This window comes from Miscanthus floridulus, chromosome 17 (assembly GCF_019320115.1).
Source record: "Miscanthus floridulus cultivar M001 chromosome 17, ASM1932011v1, whole genome shotgun sequence".
NCBI lineage: Eukaryota > Viridiplantae > Streptophyta > Magnoliopsida > Poales > Poaceae > Miscanthus > Miscanthus floridulus.
Genome location: NC_089596.1, coordinates 93,991,616 through 94,012,982, shown reverse-complemented (window position 1 = coordinate 94,012,982; position 21,367 = coordinate 93,991,616). Strand labels below are relative to the sequence as shown.

General features: G+C 52.2%; 1 pseudogene; it reads left to right on the top strand.

The window, feature by feature from the left end:
- Nucleotides 1-4,282: 4,282 nt before the first annotated feature.
- Nucleotides 4,283-21,367, top strand: part of LOC136516003 (senescence-induced receptor-like serine/threonine-protein kinase) — a 42,993-nt pseudogene continuing 25,908 nt past the window's right edge.

Here is a 21,367-nt window from a genome sequence, read left to right as displayed (position 1 = left end):
TCCCTAAACTTATTTATGCGTATATGGTCCACTTTTTCATTTGTAGTATAGAAGCTAAACCATTTCTTCTCCTTTTGACTAGGTCAGAACGACATGTAGGAGTTTGGTATGCGTGGTGTTAATTTCTTTAGTTTTAGTCTTTAATAAGTTATATAAACATGTCTAAGTTATAGTTAGCTTGTTGCAAAAAGATACCTGTCGGTGTTTCGTACAAGCACCGTCAAGTAAATTTATAGTAATGCGCGTTAGGCTCGGATGGTGCGCTAAAGGACACAAGATTTATACTGGTTCGGGCGGAACGTCCCTACGTCCAGTTTGCTGCTGCTTGTGTTATTAGCACCGTGAACGGTCTGTAGTAAGGGGTACAAACTATCGAGAGAGGGACTAGTCCCAAGTCTCTGATGGAAGGGTTGAAAGGTGGTCAAGAGCTTCGTAGCCGCTTGACTGTGCGTATGAGTGCGTTCTCTTGTTCGGTCTTATTTTTCGGGTCCTCCTGATGGAGGAAGCGCATCCCCTTTTATAGATGAAGGGGGCTGGCTTTACAAGGATGAGGGCTCTAGGACGCGTACTCTACTTAGTCTTGTGGCTCACGTCTACCTAGTCAGGTCCTTCATTCTGATGAGTGCGAAGGAAGATAAGTGCTTACAATGTTGTCGATGTCTCTGTAGGATGTCAGGTTAGTCACATAATGCTGCCCTACGCAGGGTATGGGCTGTAGTACAGTGGTTTTGACTTATGGGCCTCCCCCAGCCTTGCTCCACACGCCTTCTGGTTCCTATGAGTCCTCGTTGGAGGAACACGGGGTCAGGGTCCGGTGTAGCGCCGTGGCTAAGGCCTTCTGACTGGGTGGACCTGAGGGGTCGGGAAGTGGGCGCCGCTCCCTCGGGTCCACAGCGTGGTGACGGAATATCCGTCGTTCGTGGAGATAGCAAATCCTTTCCTGGAGCGTAGCGGTTGTCGTATATCTTTGTCGGGTTCCATGTCCCAGAGCTGAAGGCGGCGCCTACAACTCTACAGGGCGAGGTGCACGCACCTGTAATGCCTTTTGGGTTCTGCGGTGCCCAGAAGGGTCTAAAGCATCAGTCCTGTCGTTCCCTAGCAGTCCTTTTCCTGCCAGGGCGCAGGGTATGGTCCTTGGAGCCATGGTTGACCCGAATGTCTTGTCTCGTCCTGTACCCATCATTATGAGGGATAGATATCGATCAGGGCGAGGCTCGTTCTTGGCCGTCGGGTGAGACGGAGACCAATCCCTATCTCTTGGGCGAGACTAACCCCACCCCTCCGGGATCGGGCGAGGCGGAATCCATCCCTCAGCCCTCGGGCGAGACCGAGCCCGCCCTAAAGGTGTCGGGCGAGACGGAGATTAGCCTTGAGCCTTTGGGCGAGGCAGGGTTATCCCACAAAGGCATCAGGTGAGGCTGACCCCGCCCCTCCGGGATCGGGCGAGACGGAATCCATCCCTCAGCCCTCGGGCGAGACCGAGCCCGCCCTAAAGGCGTCGGGCGAGACGGAGTTTATCCCTCGGCCCTCGGGCGAGACCGAGCCCATCCCGAAGGTGTCGGGTGAGGCAGAACCGAACTCCTGTCACTCGAACAAGGGATGACATGGCACCCTTATGCGTCCAGAAGTTTTTCACGTTCGGTGGTTATTGGTTCCACCTTCTGGGGTACCCTGGTATTAGGTCCCCGATAGTAGCCCCCGAGCCTCTAGGTGATTCGAGTAGAACCGCCTGGAGGGTGTTTTTGATTTCGTCGAAGTTACTTTGCCGGAGGGTGCACGCGAGCGCACCCGATGGGTGTAGCCCCTGAGCCCCCGGGTGATTCGAGTAGAGTCGCCCGGGGGGTTGTATCGGCCCCTTCATGGGTAAGGCTGAAGGACTTAGTTTTTTATCAACTGGATGTTTTTCTGAGTGGGTCGTGGCATCCCGTTCACTGGGAACTGATTCGGTGCTGTCCTAACTGGTGCTTCTGCCCTTGATTGTGGATCGTTAGTGGATCCTTTCTTAGTTGGGCCGGTCGGCGAGCTTCTAGGCCCTAGGTGGGCCAAAGAGAAAAGAACATGCCTTTGTGGCTTGCGTTTCCCCGGTGGGTAGAGAGTTCGGATTCGCTTGGGGAAGGCGAACCGTCCGCCGAGATTTTTGGGGTGAGAGGATAGGGACTGCGGGCGCGTGTCCCGCGACGTGACGCGGTGGTGCGCGTGGCAGGCCTAGAGATCGAGGCGGACGGTTGCCCTTCTCGCGTCCGTCGCCCCTTATAAAACCACGGGGTTCGCCCCCAGGGTTCCGTATTTCGCTCCCCTTCCTTTGCGTTCTGAAACATCCACCGCCAATCTTCCCAGCCTCTCGCGCCCGCATCGCCACCGTCGACCAGCCTGCGTTCGTGTTTCAGCCACCGTCAAGCTCGCACCTGCCCTTCCCCCCTACTGCTTTAATGGAGTTGTGGGGCAGATCAAGCATCACCTCCCGGCGTCTGGAGGGCCTCGTTCGCCGTGGCCTTCTTCGCCCACTGTCCACCGTCCAGGAGTGGTTGCTTCCTGGCGACGAGGATGAGCCGGTGCCGCCTGAAGGGTATGTCATCTCTTTTGCCATCTTCCATGAGCGGGGATTCGGGGTACCCGCGCATAGATTCCTTCGGGGGCTGTTAGATTACTATGAGGTAGAGCTGCAGCATCTAACTCCCAATGGGATTCAGCATATGGCAGCGTTTGTTGCCCTGTGCGAGGGTTTCCTGGGGATCGATCCCTATTTTGATCTGTGGCGGTATTTCTTTAACATTAGTTTGTCAAAGAGGAAGACTGGGGGGAAGGATGTGAACGCGCTGATGGGATGTGCCAGTATTCATCTGCGCCATACCCGGTCGAAGGGTTATCCATACATGCGTCTGGCGACATCCAATAAGGGATGGCACTCATAGTGGTTTTATGTTAGGGATGATGCGAGTGCCACCCTACCGAAGTATACTGGGCGTCTTATTGTGGACGTTCCGGAGTCGTGGGGCTAGGGCGTCCAGTCCAAAGACAAGAAACACATCACCGACCTTCTTTCCGCCCTCCAAGCCCTGAAGGGCCGGGGTGTAAAGGGGACAGGGATCATCGGTGCCTACCATGCTAGGAGGGTGGCACCCCTGATGGCGCGTGTGCTTCCCCTGCATCGGATGATGCCCGGGATATTGTACGAGGGGACGGTGCTTGTTGACGAGGCGCTCCCTTACTCGGAAGTGGCGCAGCGCATCAAGGAGGCGACGGAGCTGACGAAGGATTCTGCGGGCAGAGTCCTTGACATTGTGTATCCGGCACCCGGACACCCCCAATGCGGCCGGAGCCTGGGTTCTTTGAATTCGTAAGCCCTCCTCTCCCATGCTCTTTTCTTTTTTCTTTTTTTAACACTTGCTTTATGACGTTGGGACCAGCCAAGGGTGCTGGTCTTTAAGGACAGCCCGGTTCCACTGCCGAAGGACAAGGTCGTGGCGGCAGCGAATCGACTCGCGGCCGAGCGGGACAAGAAAGCAAGGGAAGAGATGAAAAAGGCGAAACGACTGAAGCAGGAGGCACGGGATTGGGGAGAGGACGTGAGCAGTGAGGATGACGACGATGACGATGATGATGATGACGACGACAAGGTAGCTGTCGGCGTGGATTGGGGCGTCCTGGAGGACGAGGACACGCTGATGAGTGGCCACCCATCCGTGCAGGGGCCCTTCCCTTTCCACGCGGAGGGAAGTAGATCGATGAGGTCAGTGGAGGCCGGCGAGTCCGCCGCTTCGCACGGTGTGCCGGCCGAGGACCGGTGGATGGGGGAGGGCGGGCCTGCCGCCGCCATCCCCGAGGCGACGATGGAGGGGAGCAGCTCCGGTGCTGCACCCTGTGAGACGATGGAGGGGGACGGCTCCGGTGCTGCGCCCGATGAGACGATGGAGGGGAGCGACTTCGGTGCCGCGCCCGACGAGATGAACCCCCCTGCCCCGGAGCAGGGGGCAGGCATGAAACGGTCCCGCCCGGATGAGTCAAGGCAGGGATCTGGGGATCCGTCCCCAAAATGCTTCCGCTGGCCAAGGACGTCAACGTAAGCTGTTGATTCCTCTGTTTTCATCCTTTTTCCATTTTTATTTTGACTTAACGGTTATTACCTTTGTGCAGGTTCTTGCGGACGGGTCACCCCTTGGGGCTGGCGCCCAAGAAGAGTCTCGCCCTTCAAGCGGGACAGACGGCGTCGCCTGGAGTCACCCCTGTTTCGGGTGGGAGTGGTGCCGACGTCGGGGCCGCGTTGGCTGACCTGACGGCGCCCATGGTGGCTCCCACGCCCGCGGAGGTTACTGAGCGAGCGGCCTCCTCCGTGGCGGATGTGGAACAGCCGGCCGAGGGCCGCATACCGCCGGTGGAGGTGGTCGTGACCGCGCTAAGCCAGGATCAGCCGGGCGCGGTCGTGGTGGCGCCCGAGGGCGTAGTGTAATCCGCGCCACCAGGGGCCCAGGTGGATCCACCTGTGACGCTCGAAGCGGCCCAGACGGAGGAGGGTCCAACCGGAGGGTCCTCGAGTGCGGCGGTGGTGCCGCATAGGGTCAGGAGGGAGCCGCCACCAGCCCCTTTGTCGGGAGGAAGCCGCTCCCCTGCGCGGGGGGAGCCGCCGCTCCAGTGGATGGCCGCTCAGGACCCGACGTCGGCTCTTTTCTCGCTCGATGATCATTCTAAGAGCATGTAGCGGGAGGGTCTTGACATCGGGATCTCGACCATGCTGAACGCCCTGGATCAGGCCAGAGGAGCCCTCCGTGAGATCATTATCCCTACCACTCAGGTATTTTCTGGGCTTTCTTCTTTCTTCGTATGTTTTTGTGTTTTCGCATTTCTGATACCAGTCTTCTTTCTCTTCAGGTTCTTGTTGCTCGTAGCCGGAATAAATCCCAATTCCTCCACGAGCAGAAGGCAGAGTGGGATCGCCTCTCCAAGGAGGTCCGGCTGCGAGCAGACATGGCCGCCCAGCTTGCTTCCGCCCAGGAGCGGGAGGCCCAGGCGCGTCAGGACGTGGAGGAGGCCCATAGGATGTTCGAGGATTTGTCGGCGAGGTCCAAGCTGGACGGGGAGGAGATTGTCAGGCTCCAAAAGGAGCGAGACGAGCTACTGCAGAGGAATGCCGCGGCCAATGAGAAGGCCGGCGAAGTCCTGAAGGAGCTAGAGATGGAGCGGGACCTCCGGTGGAAGGCCGAGAGTAGGGCCGCGGCCCTTCAGCAGAAGGTGGACGAGGACGTCGAGGTGGTCCGCTCTCTCTACGCGGAGCTTGGTGACGTGGTGAAAGGAAGGTTGAGTGCTGAGAACGTCTCCATCAAGCTGGAAAAAGAGGCTGCCTATACGCGAAGGGCCCTTCAGGCTGAGAGCGATGAGCACGATCTTCTACAAGCTGCGGTCAGGGTGGTCCTCAACGCCCTGAATGTGACGGAGCCGGTGGAGACCAGCCCGCTCGCGGCTCGTGTCGCAGGTATCATGGCTCGGGTGGGCCAACTTGAGGAGAGTGCCTTTCACACCGGGATTACCCTGGCCTTCACCGTCGCCCACACCCATTACGAGAAGGAAATAAACCTGAAGGTGATGAGCGAAGGCTTTCTGTCCACCTACGAGGATGAAGAGCTGGAGGAAATGGAGAAGATGGTCGCTCCCCTTGCGAAGAACCTGGCAGACAGTCTAAAAGAGATGGTTCTCCCTCCGCGGGAGTAATTAGTCGAACGATTTTGAGAACAACTTATATGTAATATGTGGACAAGTGTCAGTATTTTTCGAGTCTGGACGCTTTTCATGATTTTGCGTCGTAATTTCATTTTGTTTGAATTTTTTACGATCTTACCAATCTGTTCCCCTAAATTATACCGCTGGTTATAATGCGAGGAGACTGTTCCGAAAGAAAGAAAGGAGGTAGCCGTACCTTAACCAGCCCCCGAGTAAGGTCTGACCCCCTGCATGTGCTAGGGTCAGGGGTTACTGGAGATCGAAACTGTGGTTTTGGTGATAGGTTGACGAAGTCCATGGATGTCATCGCCATATTCCCCGCCCTGTCTTCCAACAGAAATCCCCAACTGGGGACTCTATGGGCTCGGCAAGGTGGGGCCTTTGAACCTGTGTCCCTATATTGTTTGGCTCAAGCCCCCGAGCCTTGTTAGGGTCTAATAGGGGTCGGCCGTTGTTTGCGTGTTACCCCATCCTCGGTTTTCGCAATCGGAGGGGCTGAGTGAACGACACTTGCCTCGACGGCTCAAGTGTCACGCTCAATGAGCTCACTAACGGGTACGTTCGTGTGGAATCCGGGTCCATCATTTGCTGATGGGGTCGGCAGAGCCCTCTGGTGGCACTCCACAACTTCTTAACCCACCTCCCGGCAGATGCCTGAGTCGTTCGATAAGCTCAGGGGGCCCGATGGCCTCTCCTCATTGGAGATTCTGTGGGTTTGGCTCGGGGTTAGAATCGAACAAGAGAAGGTCGAGACGTCCCTGTTCGCTTTTGAGCGGGGTCAGGCAGGGCCGCTGGGGCTTGTCTCGGTTATCTCTCCCTGGCTCTGTTCGGCGTGAGGCGGCCTCGAGCCCTTCGCGGGCCGACCTTCGAACCTCGGTCTGTGGTCGCCTATATCGAATGAGGCGACAGCCGTTTCGTGGTGCGACACGAATCGTTGGGATGCAATGTTTTGCATATGTAATGTTTTGAATGCAAAATTTAATCGAAATAAAGGCGGGGTCGGCAACGTTACCTTGGTGGTATGAGTGGCGGAAAAGCTCCTACCAGATGGGTTCGGGCCCTGACGTTCATGACAAGGTTGGAAATACCCTGCATAAGAATTGCTATTCTTTGTTTTTGTGTCTCGGTGACGATCCGAGCCGTTCGATTAACTGACAGCTTCTCCTTTGGGGGAGATTCTGTAGGTGGACCCCTCCGATCCCTTCTTTGAGAAGGCAGACATCAAAACTAGAGACGCGGAGGGCGTTGAGTATGATTTTTCTGGTGAACAGAAACACCGTAGCTATCGGGGCGTAAGGTTTGCTAGTTCGTCCAGTTTTACTCAAAGCTTTGTGCCTGTATGTCGCGCCCTTAGTTTCAAGCATACGGAGGGGTCGGGTGAGGGGGATGTCTAGACTGGTTGTCATCCTCAGCATCCCTAGAAGCTCGTGAATTAATTTTAATGCATAAAGTAAGAAAGCTGAGATGCTTATCTTTCTTTGGATGTTCGTTCGTCGTATCTTCTGGGCCGAACGGCCGGTACAGGAGATCCGAAAGGTCCTATCATCGGGTCGTTCGTGGTCCTGCATGGGGAGGCGAAAAAGTTGTCTGCCTATGTGGGTGCCTTAATCGCCGCGTCTGGAGCGGGTCAGTAGCGGGCCATACCCAGGCAGTGTTCAGTTTGACCAAAGAGGGACGCCTCGTCGACCGGGGTTCGTCCCGTCAGTTCCAGCGTGTCCCCTCAGATATCAATCAGCATTGATTCTGTATTTAAAGAGGGGAAGGGAGAGGGTTTTTCGTCCAACCTTTCGCCTTTCCTTGGCTACCGCGTCTCCTCTTTAAATAGGGAGGGGGCGAGGAGTTCACATCCCACCTCGTCTTCTGCCTCCGAGCCGCTATCTCTCCTTCTTCTTTCTTTCCACCGAACGCGTCCGTGCGTCACGGCACTTCCTGAGTGAGGAAGAGTAATGCTAGAGAGAGAGACAACTCACAAATTTGCTCGCGAGTCTGGTGTGTGATGTCGAGCCGGAGGTTATCCAACGTAGATGAGATGGTGCGTGCTGCCCTTGCTGAGGAGTCGCTGTTGTCGAAGGAGAAGAGGCGCCGGTGGGCGTCGTATGTCGTCGACCGTGCCGTCGTCCGCTGTGCTCCTCCTTTGGCGGGAGGCGTTTCCTGCTCATATGCCGTTGTCAGGGTTATGGCTGGGGATGATGGCGTAGTCCCCAAACGCCATGGCGATGGCATCGCTGTCGAGGTTGCGGCTGACGACGATGGCGTAGTCCCCGGACGCTCCGGCGAAGGCGTCGTAGATGGTGGCGCCTTCGAGGATCCAGCGAAGCGGCGGGATATCGGGATGTCACCGATGGAGAGCATGGCACGGCGACCGCAGTAGACGAGCTGGCCCATGTACACGCCCTGGGCGTCACCGATGGAGAGCGTGGCGCGGCGACCACAGTAGCACTTGTGGTAGAGCTGAGCAGAGACTGTAATGAAATAACCTTGTGGGGAAGCCCCCGGGTAAACAGTCCTCTGAATTTATAAGTATATTTTCCTTTTTGTAATGAAATCGCTTTGTAAGTGATGAATTTGTGCAAAAAATGAACAAAATTACATCCTTTGCTTATGGCAAGCAATTTTTTATCTTTCTCCCTCCGGTAGGAATAATTTTAGCGCTTTCCGACCCTTCTCATGGTCTAAGTCATAGGAAGCTAGGAACGTGGGCGAACTAATTCTGATTGAACTGGTGAGCAAAGAGGTTGCAGCCGCTGGGGCGTGGGTGTCTCGCAGTCCTACCAGTTGTATTCAGAATTGGTTCCCAAGATCTTAGCCCTCGAGACTCGTTTATGAGGCGAATGGAAAACTTAGAGAATGTTTGTAAGTATAACACATGAATTTTTTGCAAGCGTAATACTTGTATTACACATGTCATATGTTATGATCACATGCCAGCCCCCGAGCGAGGTCTGACCCCTCGCGATTTGTAGGGGTCAAAAGTCACTAAGGATCGGGGTTCTGTTAAGACAAAAACAGATAAAGAAAAGTGTAAGCTTATTTTAAGGATAGAAACGACGTAGCTGCTCAATGTTCCAGGCGTTGGCGAAGACCTCGCCTTTGATGGTTTTCAACCGGTAGGCGCCTGGGCGAAGTATTTCCACGACGACGTAGGGCCCTTCCCAGGGCGGGGAGAGTTTGTGGTGATCCTTGTTGCTCTGCACAAGACGGAGGACAAGGTCTCCAACGTTGAAGGCTTGACCCTGCACCCGTCGGCTGTGGTACCGTCGCAACGCTTGCTAGTACTTAGCTGAATGGAGGAGGGCGATGTCACGGGCTTCATCTAGTTGGTCCATGGCGTCTTGGTGAGATGCCTCGGCTCCCTGTTCGTCATATGCTCTGATTCTTGGTGCTCCATAGTCGAGATCCGTCGGGAGAACGGCCTCTGAACCGTAGACCTTGAAGAAAGGTGTGTAGCCGGTGGCTCGGCTCAGAGTCGTCCTTAGGCTCCAGAGCACAGCCGGGAGCTCAACGAGCCAACGCGCGCCGAACTTGTTCAATTGGTTGAAAATTCTGGGTTTGAGGCCTTGAAGAATCATGCCGTTTGCGCGCTCGACCTACCCGTTCGTCCGGGGGTGTGCGACGGCTGCCCAATCGATTCGGATGTGTTGTTCATCACAGAAGCGAACGAATTTCCTACCGGTGAACTACGTGCCGTTGTCTGTAATGATGGAGTTCGGTACTCCAAAGCGATGGATGATGTCGAGAAAGAACAACACAGCTTGTTCGAATTTGATTGTGGATATTGGCCGAGCTTCAATCCATTTTGTAAACTTGTCTATGGTGACAAGCAGGTGGGTAAAGCCTCCGGACGCCTTTTTAAGTGGCCCAACCAGGTCGAGCCCCCAGACCACGAAGGGCCACGTGATGGGGATCATCTGGAGAGCCTAGGCCGGGAGGTGTGTTTGCTGAGCGTAGTATTGGCACCCTTCGCAGGTGCGTACAATTTGCTCGGCATCGGCTACTGCGGTGGGCCAGTAGAAACCTTGTCGGAATGCATTCCCAACCAAGGTTCTTGGTGCGGCATGATGACCGCATGCTCCACCGTGGATGTCGCTCAGCAGAAGTTTTCCCTGTTCGCCGAGGATATAGAGTTGCAGAATTCCGATGTGACTTCGTTTGTAGAGTTCGCCCTCTGCAAGAACGAAGGATTTGGCGCGTCGTGTGAGCCGTCGGGCTTCTGTCTTGTTGGTCGGTAGTACGTCGTGGAGGAGATAGTCGAGGTAAAGCGTTCTCTAGTCATTAGGAGGATCGGACTCCACTGCTGGGTCCTCTTCAAGCTCCATGACCTCGGGGTCGGGCGGAGCAGTTGGCGGATTGGCCTTGGGGGTCGGACTAGAAGGGCCATCGTCGGCTTGTTCCGACCCCGCATAGCGTACCGAGGGTTTGTGTTGATCACTGGCAAAGACGCCTGTTGGAACTGGCTCTCGGCTAGATGCTGCTTTTGCGAGCGTGTCGGCCGCTTCATTGAGGCGCCTGGGGATATGATTGAGTTCGAGGCCGTTGAATTTGTCCTCCAGACGTTGGACCTCTTGACAGTACGCCTCCATCTTGGTATCGTGGCAGCCTGACTCTTTCATGACCTGGTTGACGACTAGCTGAGAGTCGCCCCTGACGTCGAGGCGTCGGATGCCCAGCTCAATGGCGATTCGTAGGCCGTTGATGAGCGCTTTGTATTCTGCAGTATTGTTTGATGAGGGGAAATGAAGCCGAACCATGTACCTCATGTGGACCCCGAGGGGGATACAAAGACTAGTCCTGCTCCGGCGCCCTTCTTCATCAGCGATCCGTCGAAGTACATTATCCAGTACTCTTGATCGATGGCTGCTGGTGGCATCTGGACCTCGGTCCACTCCGCGATGAAGTCAGCTAGTGCCTGAGATTTGATCGCCGTTCGGGGGACATAAGAAATGCCCTGATCCATCAGCTCGAGTGCCCACTTTGCGGTTCTTCCCGTAGCATCATGGCTACGAACGACCTCGCCGAGGGGGAACGATGTCACCACTGTCACGGGGTGTGACTCAAAGTGGTGGCGTAGCTTCCTTTTGGTGTTGAGGACGGTGTAGAGGAGTTTCTGGATCTGGGAGTAGCGGGTTTTGGAGTCGGATAACACCTCGCTGATGAAATATACAGGGCGCTGCACCTTGAAGGCGTGCCCCTCTTCCTCTCGCTCTACTATTAAGGCGGAGCTAACCACTTGGGTGGTGGCCGATATATATAGTAGGAGAGATTCTCCATCGCATGGAGGAACTAGGACCGGCGGCTTAGTTAAAAATCGTTTAACCATGTCAAGCGCCTCCTGAGCCTCGGTTGTCCACTCGAAGCGGTCAGTTTTCTTCAGGAGTCGATAAAGGGGGAGTCCTCGTTCGCCGATGCGTGAAATGAATCGGCTGAGGGTGGCAAGGCACCCTGTGATTCTCTGAACCCCCTTTATGTTTTGGATTGGGCCCATCCTTGTGATGGCTGATATTTTCTCTGGGTTGGCTTCGATGCCACACTCGGATACGATGAAGCCAAGCAGCATGCCCCTCGGGACCCCAAAAACACATTTTTCGGGATTGAGTTTGATGCCGTTTGCCCAGAGTTTCGCAAAGGTTCGTTCAAGGTCGGCGACAAGGTGGTCAGCTCGCTTGGATTTGACTACGATGTCGTCGACATAGGCCTCAACGGTTCGCCCGATGAGGTCTCCGAAGCAATTAAGCATACAACGCTGGTACGTTGCCCCTGCATTCTTCAGACCGAATGGCATTGAAATGTAGCAAAACGATCCGAAGGGCGTGATAAAAGATGTCGCGAGCTAGTCGGATTCTTTCATCGTGATTTGATGGTAGCCGGAGTATGCGTCAAGGAAGCAGAGGGTTTCGTACCCCGAGGTGGAATCGACTATTTGGTCTATTCATGGCAAAGGAAATGGATCCTTTGGACATGCTTTGTTGAGGCCAGTATAATCGACACACATTCTCCATTTCCTGCTCTTTTTTCGGACAAGAACAGGATTTGCTAACCACTCTGGGTGGTATACTTCCTTAATGAATCCCACGGCCAGTAGTTTGGCTATCTCCTCGCCGATGGCCCTGCGTTTCTCCTCGTCGAAGCGGCGCAGGCGTTGTTTCACCGGCTTGGAGCCCGGGAGGATTTGGAGAGTATGCTCGGCGACCTCCCTCGAGATGCCCGGCATATCCGAGGGTTTCCATGCGAAGATATCCTTGTTGGCGCAGAGGAAGTCGACGAGCGCGCTTTCCTATTCGGAGGAGAGCGCGGTCCGGATTCGGACTTTTTTGCCCTCGGAGCTACTGGGATCCAAGAGGACGTCCCTGGAGCCTTCTGCCGATTCGAACGATTCGGACGACTTCTTTGCGTCGGGTGTCCCTTCAATGACCTCCTCCCTGAGCGTGACGAGCTCTTCGGATGCGATGACTGCGGATGCGTGTCCGCAGCATTCGACCTCGCACTCGTAAGCGCGCTGGAAGGAGGTGCCGATGGTGATGACCCCACGGGGACCCGGCATCTTCAGCTTCAGGTACGTGTAATTGGGTACGGCCATGAACTTCGCGTAGCATGGTCGCCCCAGGATGGTGTGGAAAGTCCCCGAGAACCCCACTACATCGAAGGTGAGGGTCTCAGTCCGGTAATTGGACCGATCCCCAAAAGTGACGGGCAGGTCGATCTGCCCCAGCGGCACGGCTTGCCTTCCCGGCACGACGCCATGAAAAGGTGCTCAGACGGGACGGAGGTGCATTCGGTCGACGCCCATCTCGTCGAGCGTCTTGGCGTACATGATGTTGAGGCCACTGCCCCCATCCATCAGTACCTTGGTGAGCCGCTTTGGACCGACGATCGGGTCGACGACAAGCGGATACCTTCCCGGGTGTGGGATGGCATCCGGATGGTCGGTCCGGTCGAAGGTTATGGCAGATTCCGACCACCGGAGAAAGGCTGGCGTGGCCGGTCCAGCGGTATAGACCTCACGACGAGCGACCTTCTGGCGGCGCCTGGAGTCGTAGGCCGTTGATCCTCCGAAGATCATGAGGGCACCGGTCGGCGTTGGGAAGGTGTCGTCCATCTCCTTCGTGTCGTCAAGGGTGGGAACCGGCTCCTTCCCCTGCTCCCCCTTATCAAGGCCCCCAGCCAAGTATTTGCGCATAAGGCCGCATTCCTTGTATAGGTGCTTGGCCGAGAAGGCGTGGTTTGGGCATGGCCCCTCGAGCATTTTCTCGAAGTGGTTCGGAGTGCCTTCCACAGGCTTCCGGCCACCTTTGTGGTCGGCGGCGGACACGAGCGGGTTGTCGCGCCGTTGCTTCTTATTTTTCTTTTTGGCGGGATGGTTAGAGGCGCCTTCGCCGGTGTCCTCGTCCCGCCTCATCTTTCCGTCGGAGCGATCAAATATGGCTCCGACCGCCTCCTCTCCAGAGGCGTAACTGGTGGCGATGTCCAGGAGTTCCTTGGTAGTTTGCGGGCCCCTGCGTCCTAACTTGTGGACCAGGGATTCGCAGGTTGTTCCGGACAGAAAGGCTCCTATCACGTCGGCGTTGGCAACATTAGGGAGCTCGTTGCACTGTCGAGAGAAGCGCCGAATGTACCCGCGAAGGGTTTCATCGGCCTTCTGGCGGCAGTTTTTGAGGTCCCATGGGTTTCCAGGGCGTTTGTACGTGCCCTGGAAGTTACCCACGAAGATCTCCGTCAGATCCGCCCAACTCTGAATAGCATTGGACGGTAAGTGCTCCAGCCATGCTCGCGCCGAGTCGGCCAAGAACAGCGGGAGATTGCGAATAATGAAGTTGTCATCACTCGCACCACCGGCCTGACATGCAAGCCGATAGTCTTCGAGCCAAAGCCCGGGATTTTGTTTCGCCAGAATATTTAGGGATGTTGGTGGGCGGTCGATACCTTAGGGGGAACGCAGCGTTGAGGATGTGTCGGGCGAAGGCCTGAGGGCCTGGCAGGCCGAGGCTCGGGCTTTGGTCCTCGTTGCTGTCGTAGCGCCCACCACGCCGGGGACGATAGCCGTGGCGTGCTGCTTCTCCATCGTCGCCGTGGGCACATCTCCGAGTGTCGATGATGCTGCGTACGTCGCGGCCATGGCCGAGGCGTTGATGTACAGGGACGACGGAGGGCTGCCCACCGGCTGGCGGTGTTTGGTGTACGGATGCGTCCTTGGTGGGACACACTGAGGGCGCGCGTTGGCTGCTGTCAGGTTCGCGTTGTCGAGACAACGAACTTTCCGCTTGCTGCGCCGCTGCACGCTCGAGCAACGTGCGAATCTCCCGGCGAGCGCGGCGATCCTCGGATGTCGCGGCCTCCGGAAGGCCATGCAGCAAGGTGGTTACTGCGGCGATGTTCTGGCTGGCTCGGGCAAAGTGACGAAGGGCCCCATCGTCGGTGAGGATCCTTTGATGTACGGTGCGGGCCGTGGCGCGCGCGTGCCCCCCATCTTTGCGGCGTTCAATCTCGCGATTGATGTCTGCGTATTCCCGGGCGAGCCCTTGCCTGGCCTCATCAATCTCTTGTTGACGAGCCCTTAGCTGCTCCATCTTTAGGTGAGATGGGGCTGTCATCTCTTCCCTGGATCTGCTGTCAGGATGGTTTGTAGGGATGGCCTCTTCCCTGGAGGCGCTTTCGACGTGACCCTCGGGGGTCTACGTCATGAAGCATTCCTGGGAAGGGTGGTGGCTCCCCCTACTGGAATCCGAGCTGGAGAGCGATACTGGCTCCTCGTTGAGGAGCTCGTAGAGGGTCTCCGTATCCCGCTCAATCGCCCCCACGAACTCGATGTCCGTGGGTGATTGAACCACACGTAGCGCCAGAAGGCGACCAGCGGTCGCCGCAGCGTTGTGGAGACCGAACAGAAACGCTGTCGGGGTGCTCCGTACGGACCCTTTCGGACACAGGGTGGCGTTGTGAGAGGCCTCCTTGGGTGACGGGACTCCTCGGGAGTTGCCCGGCAGGCCCTCAAGCCTGAGACGGCTGAGGTTGATGGAAGGAGGAGATGGGGCGGCTGAGTGAGTCAGCGCCAGCTCTCCTCCTAGTCTGATGATGAAATCTAGGTCGCCGAAACGCACGTGTGCGCCCGGGGCCCAGGTGATTGCGTGGGTGGCCATCCGAGGCGTGATTTGGAACGCGTAAGCCCCCTACCTGGCGCGCCAACTGTCGGTGTTTCGTACAAGCACCGGCAAGTAAATTTATAGTAATGCGCGTTAGGCTCGGATGGTGCGCTAAAGGACACAAGATTTATACTGGTTTGGGCGGAACGTCCCTACGTCCAGTTTGCTGCTGCTTGTGTTATTAGCACCGTAAATGGTTTTTAGTAAGGGGTACAAACTATCGAGAGAGGGACTGGTCCCAAGTCTCTGATGGAATGGTTGAAAGGTGGTCAAGAGCTTCGTAGCCGCTTGACTGTGCGTATGAGTGCGTTCTCTTGTTCGGTCTTATTTTTCGGGTCCTCCTGATGGAGGAAGCGTATCCCCTTTTATAGATGAAGGGGGCTGGCTTTATAAGGGTGAGGGCTCTAGGACGCGTACTCTACTTAGTCTTGTGGCTCACGTCTACCTGGTCAGGTCCCTCATTCTGATGAGTGCGAAGGAAGATAAGTGCTTACAATGTTGTCGATGTCTTTGTAGGATGTCAGGTTAGTCACATAATGCTGCCCTACGCAGGGTATGAGCTGTAGTACAGTGGTTTTGACTTATGAGCCTCCCCCAGCCTTGCTCCGCACGTCTTCTGGTTTCTATGAGTCCTCGTTGGAGGAACGCGGGGTCGGGGTCCGGTGTAGCGCCGTGGCTAAGGCCTTCTGACTGGGTGGACCTGAGGGGTCGGGAAGCGGGCGCCGCTCCCTCGGGTCCACAGCGTGGTGACGGAATATCCGTCGTTCGTGGAGATAGCAAATCCTTTCCTGAAGCGTAGCGGTTGTCATATATCTTCGTCGGGTTCCGTGTCCCAGAGCTGAAGGCGGCGCCTACAACTCTACAGGGCGAGGTGCACGCACCTGTAATGCCTTTTGGGTTCTGCGGCGCCCGGAAGGGTCTAAAGCATCAGTCCTGTCGTTCCCTGGCAGTCCTTTTCCTGCCAGGGCGTAGGGTATGGTCCTTGGAGCCATGGTTGACCCGAACGTCTTGTCTCGTCCTGTACCCATCATTATGAGGGATAGATATCAATCAGGGCGAGGCTCGTTCTTGGCCGTCGGGTGAGACGGAGACCAATCCCTATCTCTTGGGCGAGACTAACCCCACCCCTCCGGGATCGGGCGAGGCGGAATCCATCCCTCAGCCCTCGGACGAGACCGAGCCCGCCCTAAAGGCGTCGGGCGAGACGGAGATTAGCCTTGAGCCTTTGGGCGAGGCAGGGTTATCCCACAAAGGCGTCGGGTGAGGCTGACCCCGCCCCTCCGGGATCGGGCGAGACGGAATCCATCCCTCAGCCCTCGGGCGAGACCGAGCCCGCCCTAAAGGCGTCGGGCGAGACGGAGTTTATCCCTCGGCCCTCGGGCGAGACCGAGCCCGTCCCAAAGGTGTCGGGCGAGGCGGAACCGAACTCCTGTCACTCGAACAAGGGATGACATGGCGCCCTTATGCGTCCAGAAGTTTTTCACGTTCGGTGGTTATTGGTTCCACCTTCTGGTGTACCCTGGTATTAGGTCCCGACAATACCGTACCTTATACTTTATTATAAGAAGTACAAGATCATGACAGCTTCCAACAATTTAAATAAAGGCGCTTATAAGGTCCTATAGCTTGATTACGCGATACGGCGGCCTGGAAAATGAGGCACGGAGAACCAGTACACTAGCCTCGTGGAGGCGGCTGAAAATGCAAAATCGCGTGACGACCAGGCCAACAATGCATGAACATCTGATTTTCTTTTTTCCTTTTGTATAAGCGGACGTCACCTCGAGACGCAACCGGCCTAATCACCGAACGCGGGGTCGCTTTCCGCGCGCAGCTTCCACAGATCACACCCCCGCCGCATATTCGAGCCGTGCGTACCACTTGGGAGGGGGCCCAGAGCCGGAAACCATCGGGTCCGAACGGCCGGACCCGATCATCGCGTTGAACAGGCTGTTCGGTTGGCTGGTTCGTATCGTTGCTGGTTTGTGAAGAAGTACTGCTGACTGGTTTGGGTGAGAAAAAAATACTGTTCTAGCTGAAAATTTACGATCGTTTACGACAAGCCACCGCCAAACAAACCGGCTGCAGAGCGCGGGAGCCGCTGCGAGTACATGCGGGCGGGAGCCAAGCGCGGGACTGCAGGAGTATTTCCGACGCAACAACCCAGTCCCAGGTACCTACAGTTTCCTTTATTTTCCTATTCTTCTTTTTCTTTTCTTTTCTTTTCCTTTATTTTCTTTTCTATTCTTTTTTCTTTTTCTTTTCGTGCTTCATTATTTATTTATATTTTATTTTTTTTGTTTTATGTGATTTTTATTATTCTTTTTAGTTTTTATGTTTATGTTTATTTATTTTACTTTTCTTTTCTTCCCTTTTCTTATTATTTTTTTATTTTCTTTCTTCATTTTTTTGTTTTTGTTTTCTTTTCATGTGATTTTCTTTTCTTTTTCTTTTATTTTCTTTTTTCTTTTCTTGCTTCATTTTTTATTTGTATTTATTTTATTGCTTTTGCGGTCTGCCTCCGGGTACGTTTGTTTCTTTTTTTATTTTTTTCTTGTTATTCTTCTCATTTTTTATTTTATTTTTTTTCTTTTTGTGCTTCATTTTTTATTTATATTTTTTTGTTTTATGTTATTTTTTTTTATTCTTTTATTTTTTTATTTTTTGTTTTTATTTTTTTGTTTTCTTATTTTTTATTTCCTTTCTTCAATGTCTTTTTGTTGTTCGTTTAGTATATATATGGTGTTCTATGTTTTTTTACGTTCACGTGTTATACATGTAATGTTCTTTTCATGTTCACGTGGGATACATGTGATGCTTTATGATTTATTTTTGTAATGTTCACGTAGTATACATGTGATGTTCACGTAAGTATACACTGATGTTTTATGATGTATTTTGTGATGTTCACATAGTATACATGAGATGTTTATGATGTTCACATGCGATGTTTTATAATGTGATGTTTTATAATATATTATGTGATGTTCATATAGTATACATGTGATGTTCGCGTAGTATACATGCGATGTTTTATAATGTATGTAGTGATGTTCTATAGTGTATTTAATGATGTTCATTCAGTATATTGTGATGTTCTATAGTATATTTTAGGATGTTTGAAAAATATCCATGTGATGTTCTTTTAAAATTTTCTCTGTTGCGTGTTTTTATTTTTTTCTTATGCTTTACTATAGATTTTATTATTTTTATTTACGTTATGTATTTATTTATTTATTTATTTTTATGTATATTATAATACCAATTTCATGAATCTAAAACTAAAATACAGTTCTTCTAGATCGGGAATATTTTTCTTACAAATACGAAACATTGTTCTCTGAACATAGATGCCCCGTTCGGCTTACCCCATATTCGGCTTGTTCGGCTTATTTTTTCAGCCGGAACAGTGTTTTTCTCTCACAACAATTCAGCCAGAACAGTGTTTTTCAGCCAGTTTCAGCCAAGATTCAGACCAGCGAACGGGGCCAGAATATTGTCTCTGCTTAATAAAAGAAAATATTCTATCTTTATAAGATAAATGTTCGTTACTAAAATTTTATCTAAATACATCCATTTGTGATCTTATTTTGAAGGATTTATTACAAGAAACCAAATGGTGTAATCGGAATCTAATTTAGATGCTCGGTTTAACAACTATAGCTTTTTAAAGTTTCAAAAAATTTAGTACTAGGTCCCGTTCAGCTTGCTGGATTTTGGCTAAAAAACGCTGTTCCGGCTGAAATATTGTGAGAGAAAAACACTATTCCGACTAAAAAATAAGCCGAACAAGCCGGATATGGGATAAGCCGAACGGGACCGTTAGATAAAGCGAACGGCCTCCAAGGGCTCATTTGTGTTAAAATATATTAGAGTTCGGTCCATTTACACTAAAGCGGACGGCCTGCGAGCGCTCATTCTAGAAAATTAATTTGACGGGCCATGACTTTGCTACAGTCGGCGCTCAGCCCGGGGTTACACGGCGCGGAAAATTTTTTTGGCGCTCGTTACGGGGCGCGGGGAAAAATTTCGACGTTTGGCGCGAGATTACCGTCCGGTTGCTCGGACCCTAGCACCCTCGCCCACAGCTACGCTCCAGACGGACCAGACCAGACCCTGCCGTCCGATCCCAATTTCGAGGGGGGGGGGGGGGGGGGGGGGGGCTGCTTGCGGCAACGTGCATCCAACTTGTAAAATCAAGCTTGTACTACAAAACCACGACTGGGGTAACATGTTTGTGATGCAATGAAACTTTTACCTTTTCAAAAAAAAAACCGCGGCTCCAGGACCGCGGCGTACTGGTGGTCGGCCCACGGCCCTTGCGGCCTTTGTCTCGTCTCACGCCGTGAGCTCGTGCCGGCCGCTGAACCAAAAGTTCGTTTAACCCGTTTGAAGTAGGGATATCAACGGGGCGGATTCGGATTGAATGGAGTGTCTGTGCATCCGAACCCCAAACCCGAAATCGAAACCCAAAACCGTACCGAACATCGATTCGGGTGATAATCCGTTCCCAAAACCGAACCCGCGGATACCCGAAACCCGAATAGATACCCGAAACCCGCTTTGTATGGCAACATAGTAAGAGAAATAATGACTTTCTATAAACATATGCATGCTATATATACGCATATTCACATGTATAAACAAGAGGCAACAAATAATAAATATTTTCATGAGTCAACTTAGAATAAATTTAATAATATAAGTAAATAAGTTATTATTAGCATATTATAAAACATGAGTTTTAATTTCAAATGATTTATTTCGGATATCCATTGGATATCCACGAGTGGAAAACCAAACCCGATTGGTTTCGAGCCCCGAACCCGAACCCGCAAGACCCGAAACTCGCGGATATCCAACCCGAAATCATCCTGTTGCCATCCTTGGTTTGAACGGGCTAAAGGGAAGCCAATCCCGAAATCGCAGGAGAAGAAAAAAACAAGTCGCTCGGCGTGGACCCAATTTAGTGAAGCAGGGGATCGAGCCATAGCTCGAGTGGTAGACGCTGCAGGTGGTGCATTGGCCGGTCGTGGGTTTGAGCTCTGCTCGACTCACGATCCCCCATCGGGGTTTTTCTCCATTTTTAACAGGTGCAACCTCTCTCGCGTGGAGCTATAAAAGGATTGCGGCGCGCCCGTCGTCTACGAAGTCTTGGATGGCTTCGGTGATCTCCTCAAGGACGTGATCTTGGAATCTAGATGTGGTTGTAGGGTCTGTTTGTGTACATGTGGTATGAGTGAGGTGTGTGTGAGTGTGTGTGGTGTTGGTGTGTGTTTGTTTATGAACAGATACTACAGTTGTACCTAGATGAGAGGCGCAAAAAAAAAGTGAAGCAGATACGGCCCACCAGCTAACATTCCCATGTAGCCCTCCGTCCCAAAATAGAAATAGATGTCATTCCCACCTCCAAAAAGTCAAACACTTTTAACTTTAATTATATATATATATATATTAATATTTATAATACATAACTACTATCATTAGATAGATCATCGAACATACTTTTGTAATAAATTTATTTGAAGATATAAATAAATGTTGTACGTATTTTTTTATAAATCTAGTCAAAGTTAAGAAAGATTGATCTGCATGCATCACATAACCGCCTCTATTTCGGGACAAAGGGAGTATATGACATATTAACATCCCATCAACCAAATTTTGGTAGGATTCGTTTCCTTGTGCAAAATGCTAGATCAAATAGCTTGACTTTATGCCTCATGATTCATGAAAAGCAAGTAACTACTCCATCTATCTTGAACTACAGTGCATTATAGTAGCGTTCAGTTTTGTGTTGGTGAAACTTTGTTCCTCTATAAAACGCAACTTTCACGTAAATTATTTCCTTAGCCCCTCTTGTAAATTTAATTTTTTTTTATCAACTTGTACTTTCTCCTGTGGATCAGTATTTGTCTATTTTTGACCTAAAACATCACTGAATTCATTATAAAACTATACTGCTCATGTCTGCTAAAGCCACTGTTGTCTAAAATATCCACGAACATCCATCGGTGCCTTCAGCCTTTCCAAACAAATCTATATCTCTTATAAAGATAATCACTACTAGAAATCTATCTCAACATGAAAGCCATCCATATCACTCTCCACTAACTATCAACATCATCCTCCACTATAGTCATGTCATCCCACTAACTTTCGATATCTTAATGCAAGCTATCTACATCATCTTCACTTAATTTTAATCCATCTTTTTTGCAATCCTCGTAGCAACGCACCGGATATTTTCTGGTTTTACTATTTTAGAATTGTCACTAACGCCAGTGATCTGCGATCACTCTACCCATTAATACTACTACTAGGTTTTGCTATGACCATGTTGACGGCGAGACCTACCACGGCAGCATGGCTAGCTCCTACTGTACCATATGGTATCAAGTACTTCCTCCGTAAAAAAAATATAATTCTAACATAGTCCATTTCATATGTGAGATTAAACATTTATTCTACTTAGGACTTAAGATTTATTATAAATCTTGATATTTGTTCAATTTAGTTAAATA